Source organism: Colobus angolensis, unplaced genomic scaffold (genome assembly GCF_000951035.1).
Source record: "Colobus angolensis palliatus isolate OR3802 unplaced genomic scaffold, Cang.pa_1.0 Scaffold252, whole genome shotgun sequence".
Classification (NCBI taxonomy): domain Eukaryota; kingdom Metazoa; phylum Chordata; class Mammalia; order Primates; family Cercopithecidae; genus Colobus; species Colobus angolensis.
Window position 1 is genome coordinate 1,353,577 of NW_012115733.1, and position 8,858 is coordinate 1,362,434.

Sequence of the window (8,858 nt, forward strand, 5' to 3'; positions counted from 1 at the left end):
TTGTTTCAATTCTATCAGTTTTTGCTTCTAGTATTTTGAAACTGTTATTACGACACATTTAGGATTGCCGCCTTCTTGGTGAATTGACACTATCAATATATAACATCATTCTTTATTCCTGACACTTTGCAGTGAAGTCAAGTTTGTCTGATGTTAATATAGACACTCCAGCCTTCTTTTGGTTTTCAAATGGCATTTGTTTTCAGCCTTTTACTTTTAACTTACCTATATCATCATATTTGACATGAGTTTTTGTAGGTAGCATGGGGTCATGCTTTTTTAATCCATCCTGACAATACGTTTTTCATTTGTATGTTTAGACCATTTAATGTAATTACTGATAAGACCGGATTGGGGTTTGCCATTTTAAAATTTTCTGTTTGGTATCTGGTTTTTTTCCTTCTCTGTTTCCCTTTTCCTGCTTTTTTTAGATTATTTGAACTTTTGGCATTCCATTTTAATTTATCTATTGTGGCTTTGACATCTCTCTGTATAATTTTTTTAGTAGTTGCTCCAGGGATAACAAAATATATACTTTTCACAGTCTACTTAAAATCAACATTTTACCACTTCAATTGCAATGTAAAAACCCTGCCAGCATATTGAGCCCTTTTTTCTCTCCACTTTATGCTATTACTGTCTTATATATTACATTTACATACATCAAAAATCCCATCAAAATGTAATTTTTGCTTTCAATCAACAAATATGTTTTACAAAACTTAAGAGAAGAGTAGTCTATTATATTTAGCCAGATATTCACCAGTTCTGTTGCTCTTCCCTCATTCTGGATGTTCCAATTTCCCTTCTGGTATTTCTTTTTTTAATTTGTATTAATTTATGGGGTGCAAGTGCAATTTTATTACAAGCATAGATAGTGCAGTGGTCAAGTTGGGGCTTTTAGTGTATCCATCGACCAAATAACGTACATTGTACCCAAGTATTTTTTCATCATCCCATCCTTACGAGTCTCCACTATCTATCATTCTGCTTTCTATGTCCATTTCATTTCTATATGAATAAATTTCTTTAGCAATTATTTTACAGCAGATATGCTTGCTATGAATTTTCTTAGTTTTCCTTCATCTGAAATTATGTTTTAAGTTTTACCTTCATTCCTGAAAGTTATATTTTGCTAGATACTGAATTCTGGATTGATCATTCTTTCAACACTTGAAAAATTTTGTTTTTTCCTTCTGGTCTACAGAGTTTCTGATGATAAATCTATAGTCATTCAAATTGTTGTTCCCCTATGCAGTACATAATGCATCATTTCTCTGTTTTTCTTAGTCTTTTTCAGCAGTTTGACTATGATTTATCTATTTATCCTGCTTGAGGCTCACTTGTTTTCTTAAACCTACAGGTTGGTGTCTTTAACCAAACTTGAGAACTTTTCAGCCATTGTTTTTTCAAATATTTTTTCTGCACTGTTCTCTTTCTCCTCTCCTACTAGGGCTCTAATAGCATGACTGATAGACCTTTTGTTATTGTCCTATAAGTCCCTGAGGCACTGTTCATTTTTTTGCAATCTTTTTTCTGTCACATTGCATAATTTCTATTTATCTACCTTCAACTTTACTCTTTCCTTTGTCCCCTCTCTTCTGTTGAGTCCACCCAGTGAGTTCTTAAATTTCAGTTACTGTATTTTTCAATCCTAAAATGTCCATTTGGCTCTTCTAATTCCTATTTGATGAGACTCTATAGCTTAACATTTTTATATATTTTTTTCAAGAGAATTAAATTGTTTATTGATTACACATGATAATGGATGATACACAAGCTTCATTCCCATCTATAATTTTATCTGGTACCATTATTCAATTTAGATATATTGCATAGGATGTGCCAACAATCACTTTTATAACCAATAATTCCATGATTTTGCTTGGGTAATCCCTTTTAATGGTGAACTTCAGGTCACAACAGTAACTATCAGTTCAACTACACCAAGGTTTCCGAAGACAATGGCTTCTCCACCCAAGCAGGTTGTATATAAATTCCAAATAGAACCTTGGCATCACCCTGAAGGAATTCTAACTTCACACTGTCGGGGAAATTTACCAAGATGGCTTCAGAGTAGACTAACTTTACACAGCACATTAAAAAAAAGACATTTATTCAGCATCATGATCCGACTATTACATTTAGCAATCAACAGCATGGGTGCAAAAAAAAAAAAAAATCTACATTAAAACTCTTTGTTGGAATGCTTTACACTTTCCACAGAACAGAAACTAAAATAATCTGTTATACAATTAGTCATAAATACAGTCCTCGAGTTTTTTGCCCATACACATGAGTATTTGTCTAAAACATGTCTTCTTTGTAGCAGCTAGGCCCTGCCACCACTGGGCTTGGCTGAGTTCACAAATCTGTTGTAACCTGTAGCTTCCCTGTCACTTCTCTGGCTCTCCTCTCCTGCTAAGCTTTGCTTCCTAATTAAAATCTTCTGCCACTGCCATAGCTACTGCTGCTGCTGGAACCGCCATAGCCACCTTGATTTCGTGGTTTTGCAAAGTATTGGCCTCCACCGCCATAGGGGCCAGAGCTTCTGCCTCCAAAATCTCCTCCCTTCATGGGTCCAAAATTTGAAGACTGATTGTTGTAATTGCCAAAATCATTGTAGCTTCCACCACCTCCAAAATTGCTTCCATCATTACCAAATCCATTATAGCCATCCCCACTGCCACCATATCCACCACCACCACGGCTGCCACCAAAGCCACCACGACCACTGAAGTTTCCTCCATGATCGAAGTTGTCATTCCCACCGAAACCACCTCCACAACCACCACCAAAGTTTCCAGAACCACTTCGACCTCTTTGGCTGGATGAAGCACTAGCCATCTCTTGCTTTGACAGGGCTTTCCTAACTTCACAGTTGTGGCCATTCACAGTATGGTATTTCTGAATGACAATCTTATCCACGGAGTCATGGTCGTCAAAGATTATAAAGGCAAAGCCCCTTTTCTTGCCACTGCCTCAGTCAGTCATGATTTCAATCACTTCAATTTTCCCATACTGTTCAAAATAATCTCTTAAGTGATGTTCTTCAGTATCTTCTTTACTGCCACCAACAAATATCTTTTTCACAGTTAAGTGGGCACCTGGTCTTTGAGAATCTTGAGACAGTTCTCTTTGGTTCCACAACTCTTCCGTCCACCTTGTGTGGCCTTGCATTCATAGCTGCATCCACCTCCTCCACAGTGGCGTATGTGACAAACCCCAGCCCCTGGAGCGCTTGGTGTTTGGATCTCTCATTACCACACAGTCCGTGAGCGTTCCCCATTGCTCAAAATGGCTCCTCAGGCTCTCATCGGTTGTTTCAAAGCTCAACCCTCCAATGAAGAGCTTCCTCAGCTGTTCGGGCTCTTTAGGAGACTCTGACTTAGACACGATGGCAGGGAGAAGAGAGACTTTAACGATGCTTCTTCGGCGGTGTCCACAGGCAGAAAGGGGTTAACATTTATATTTTAACATTTGTTCCAAAAGTGTTTGTAATTGTTCATTTGAGTTTTTATGGTAGCAGACTTAAAGTCTTTGTTGGATAATTCCAACACCTATATCTTTTTGTCCTTGGCTGTTGTCTTTTGCCATGCAAGTTGAGATGTCAATGGTTCTTCGTATGCCTAGTAATTCTGGAGTATATCCTGGATGGACATTATAAAATTGTAGGTCTGGTTTAAATTTTATGGAAAATGTATGTTTGCTTTTGCAATCAATTTGATTAGGTTCAGGACACAGGTTTCCATCTGCCTTCCGTGGGCTGAGAGTTCAACCTCAGTTTTCTAAGCCTTTGCAGTGCTATCTGGATCTGTCTGCTGTGTATGTCATGAAATGGTCAGTCTGGAACCCAGATGGGTGTCTGTCAGCTCAGTTCTCAAATTCTTTAGTATGCTAATTAGGATCTAGATCAACACACGTACAGGTTGAGGATACACACCAAAGAGCACATTAAAAAAACTTTATGGGGTTACTTTCCCAAGCTCCTACTTCTCCACATTCTCCCCAGTACTCCCCAGTTCCTAGTACTTCCATTTCAGCCCACTAGTCAGAAACTGTTCATGTCTGCAATTGTGCCACGTCTGGAGATAATCACTGGGAGAACAGAAAGAGAAAAAAATCAACAGAATGTGTTTTGCTCTCTTGGGGCCCATCTCTACCTCAAATAAAGATCATGGGTCCATTCCCTGAGAGTATTGGTTTTCGAAGGCTCCCATTGCTATCATTGTTGCTGATGCTGTATGATTGCCTGAGGGTTGGGATGTGAAGGAAGAGAGAAATAAAAAGATGGGGATTTCCACCTCCCCAACCTCAAGCTTTAGGAATTCCTTCTCTCACTTCTCAAGCCAGAACTAGAAAGTTTCTTCTGGAGCTTTCTGTCTGTACCATAGTGCTCCCTTCAACGTTTCTGACTGGATTAAGTTGCCAGAGAAAACAATGTGGGAAACTCTCCATGAGTTTGTTGCTTCTTCACATTCTGGTGTTCTCCAGTCTGCTTGCTGCTATTTACTTTTCAGAATTCTCAAATAGCTGTGCCATGCATTCTTTCTGGATTTTATGATAGTGTTCAGTGGGAAACAAAGGGTAACAGATGCTTAAATATCTTACCCAGAACTGTAATCCTAAAATTGAATTTTAAATAAATCTTTCTGGTGCTTGTATGGAAGGTGAATTTAAAAGGAACAAGATTGAAGATAGGGAGATCACGTAGGAAACTACCACAGTAATCCAGGCAGTAGAATGAGATCTCAAACCTGGGTAGCAGTAGGAGAGATTCTCTGTGATGAGAATGCCAATCCAAGAAATATTTGGGAGGTAAAATCAGCAAGACTTAATGATGGCACCCTCTTATAAGGCCATAATTGAAACATGGAAGTCTACGACATGAGTGGTCAGCCTTTAAGTTAGGAATTGAAGGTAAAAAATCAGTATGATTGAATAAGAGATTATTAGGGAGGGAAAAGAGAGCCCAGATGAACTCCTGAGTGTCTGGTTTGGGTGACTAAGTGGATGGTGATCGAGATACAGAATATAAAAGATAGAACCATGTTAGCAGAAAGAAAAAATTCACTTTTGGACATGTTCAGTTTGAGGCAACTGTGTGACGTTCCGGTAGACATGGCCAACAGAAGACAAATATAAGCCTGAACCTAGGACCACAGGTTTGAGCTGAAGACCAAGCCTCAAAAGTTAATGGCTTGGTGGTACTTGAAACTATGGGAGTAGCTGAGATCACTCAAGGAGATAAATCAGAGAGCCAAAGCTGGAAACCAACAGAACACCAAATTTTGAGGGCAGATGGTACAAAAACAGCCTACAGAGAAGGCAGAAAAGGTCAGAAAGATGAGAACTAGAAAAACCTAATGGCCCAGAAACCAAGAGGCTAGAGAGTGCCAAAAGGAATGAAAAGACACCAGTGTCAAAGGTAGCAAAAGGGTTCCAGTAAGATAAAACTCAAAACTGTCGACTAGATTTGCAAACCAGAAAAGGCCCATCAATGAAGTGCTAGGGGACAAAAGCTACATTACAATGGGTTAAAGGACTGAATGGAACATGAGTTAAGTAGAAACAGTGAGTCAGTGTACTTAAAAAGAAGTTTAGTACAAAAAAGAGATGAACTGGACAGCAGGTGGGAGGTGGATGCAGATAAAGAGTTTTATTTTGGCCGGGCACAATGGCTCACGCCTGTAATCCCAGCACTTTGGGAGCCTGAGATGGGTGGATCACCTGAGGTCAGGAGTTTGAGACCAGCCTGGCCAACATGGGGAAACCCCATCTCTACTAAAAATACAAAAATTAGCCGGGTATGTGGCAGGCGCCTGTAATCCCAGCTACTCAGGAAGTTGAGGCAAGAGAATCGCTTGAACCCAGGAGGTGGAGGTTGCAGTAAGCTGAGATTGTGCCACCACACTCCAGCCTGGGTGACAGAGTAGGACTTCACCTTGAAAAAAATAAAAGGTTTTGTTTTGTTTTGCTTTTCATTTTGTATGCATGTGGCAAGAGTGTCTTGAGCATGTTTTTAAGCTAGAAACGGAGATTACAAAAGAGGAAGAGGATGAAAGTACAGGAAATGGTGGCAGGGAAAAGCAAGGGAAGGGCTAAGACGAGGGAGAAAAATTGATGGAGAGAAGTCCCAAGGTAGTTGAGTTGCTTTGAACAACAGGTGGGTCAGTCCAACCTTTAAAACAGAAAATAAAGATACTTGAGATAGGTGAAGAGGGAAATATGTCTGTGGGGAATGAAGTAGGAAACTGAAATTGATTCAAGACTGATGGCTCAATCAAAAAATACTTAGGATATACTTAGGAAAAGAAGTACAAAACTTATATACTGAAAACTACAAAAAACTGTTGAAACGAACTAAACATGACCCAAATAAAAGGAAAGATATCCATGTTCATAGACAGGAAGATTTAAGATGGTTAAGATGAAAATACTCCCCAAATTGACCTATGAGTTAAATGTAAGCCCTATCACAATCCCAGTGGACTTCTTTTCAGAAACTGACATGTTGATGCTAAAATTCATATGGAAATGCAAGAGACCCAGAATAGCCAAAATAAACTTGAAAAGGATCAAAAAATTGGAGGACTCATATCTTTTTTTAATTTTAAAACTTACTACAAAGCTACAGCAATATAATTTTTATTTGTCATTGTTTTTAATCTTTGAAAAATTACAGTACTAGCATAAGGCTAGATATCACATAAGTAAATGGAATAAAACTGAGAATCCAGAAATAAGCTCTCATATTTAATTTTCAACAAGGGTATCAAAATAATTATGTGGGGAAAACATAGTTTTTTTCAACAAATAGTGCTGAAGCAACCAAATATCCATATGCAAAAGAATGAAGTTGGAATCCTACATACCATATACAAAAATTAACTTAAAATGAATTTAAAACCTAAACGTAAGAGCTAAACCTATACAATTCTTAGAATAAAACAGGGATAAATCTTCAAGACCTTGGATCAGGTGATGGTTTCTTAGCTATGACACCAAAAGTAAAAACATTTAAAAATGGATAAATTGAACTTCATCAAAATTTGAAACTTATATGCTTTAAATAACACTATGAAGAAGGTAAAATTTTCAAGACAATTGGTATAATCAAATATTGCCAAATCATATATATGACCCAGAATATATATTAAAAAACTCTTACCACTCAATAATGAAGAGACAAATAACCCAATTAAAAATGTGCAAACAGGAGCTTGAGACCAGCCTGGGCAACACAGCAAGACCTCATCTCTACTAAAAATAAAAATTAAAAAATTTAGTTGGGTGTGGTCACAAGTGACTATAGTCCCAGCTACTCAGGAGAATGAGGTAAGAAAACTCCTTGAGCCAAGGAGATTGAGGCTGCAGTGAGTCATGTTTGTGCCATTGCACTCCAGCCTGGGCAACAGAGCAAGACTGTTTCAAAAAATATATATATGGGCAAAGGATTTGAATAGATATTTCTCTAAAAAGGATACACAAATGGCCAATATGCACATTAGAATATGCTCAACATAATTAGCCATCAGGGAAATATAAATCAAAATCACAAGATATCACTTTACACCCACTAGGAGGGCTATAGTAAAAATATAATAACAAGTGTCAGAGAGGGTGTGGAGAAACTGGAATCCTCACATACCGTTTATGGGAATGTAAAATGGCGCAGCCACTTTGGAAAAGTATGGAGGTTTCTCAAGTTAAACACAGAGTTATCACATGATCCAGCAATTCTACTCCCAAGTATATACCTGAGAGAAATGGAAACTGAGGCCCATACACTTATACATGAATGTTCATAGCAGAATTATTCCCAATAGCCGCCAAATTTCTACCAACTGATGACTGGGTAAACACAATGTGTATATATATCCATACAATGGTATATTACTCAGCAATAAAAGGAAATACTGATACATGCTACGACATGCATGAACCTTGAAAACATTGCTATGTGAAAGAAGCCAGACACAAAGGCTACATATTGTATGATTAAATTTATATGAAACGTCCAGAATAGGCAAACTGATAGAGACAGAAAGTAAATTTGTGGTTGCCTAGCGCTCATGGGGTGTGGGGAAAGGAGATTGATTGCTAATAGGTTGGAGGTTTAATTTGAGGGGTGATGAAAATGTTCTAAAATTAGATTGTGGTGATGATTACAAAACAGTTAGGTTTTTTGTTTTTTTTGAGACAGAATCTGGCTCTGTCACCCAGGCTGGAGTGCAGTGGCACAATCTCAGCTCACTGCAGCCTCCGCCTCCTGGGTTCAAGCGGCCTCCACCTCCTGGGTTCAAGTGATTCTCCTGCCTCAGCCTCCTGAGTAGCTGGGATTACAGGCATGCACCACCATACCTGGCTAATTTTTGTATTTTTAGTAAAGACGAGGTTTCACCATGTTGGCCAGGCTGGTCTCAAACTCCTGACCTCAAGTGATCTGCCCGCCTCAGCCTCCCAACATGCTGGGATTACAGGCATGAGCCACCGTGCCCAACCATAAAACTGAATATACCGAAAACTTGAATTACACACTTTTTAATTTTTTAAAATATTTTTAAATTTTTTGTAGAAACAGGGTCTTACTATGTCACCCAGGCTGATCTTGAACTCCTGGGTCCAAGCAATCCTCCTACCTCAGTCTCCCAAAGTGTTGGGATTACAGGCATGAACCACCATGCCCAGCCTGAATTATACACTTTAAGTGGGTGAATCATATGGTATGTGTAAACCCTGAAGACTCGTCCAAAAAGCTCCTAGATCTGATAAATGAATTCAGTAACGTTTCAGTATACAAAATCAATGTACACAAATCAACAGCACTGCTGTACACCAACAACGACCACGCCGAG

The 8,858-nt window shown here is 38.6% G+C and overlaps 1 pseudogene; it reads right to left on the reverse strand.

Annotated features, from left to right (window-relative positions):
• Window positions 1–2,439: 2,439 nt before the first annotated feature.
• Window positions 2,440–4,889, reverse strand: LOC105515033 (annotated as a pseudogene).
• Window positions 4,890–8,858: the final 3,969 nt, after the last annotated feature.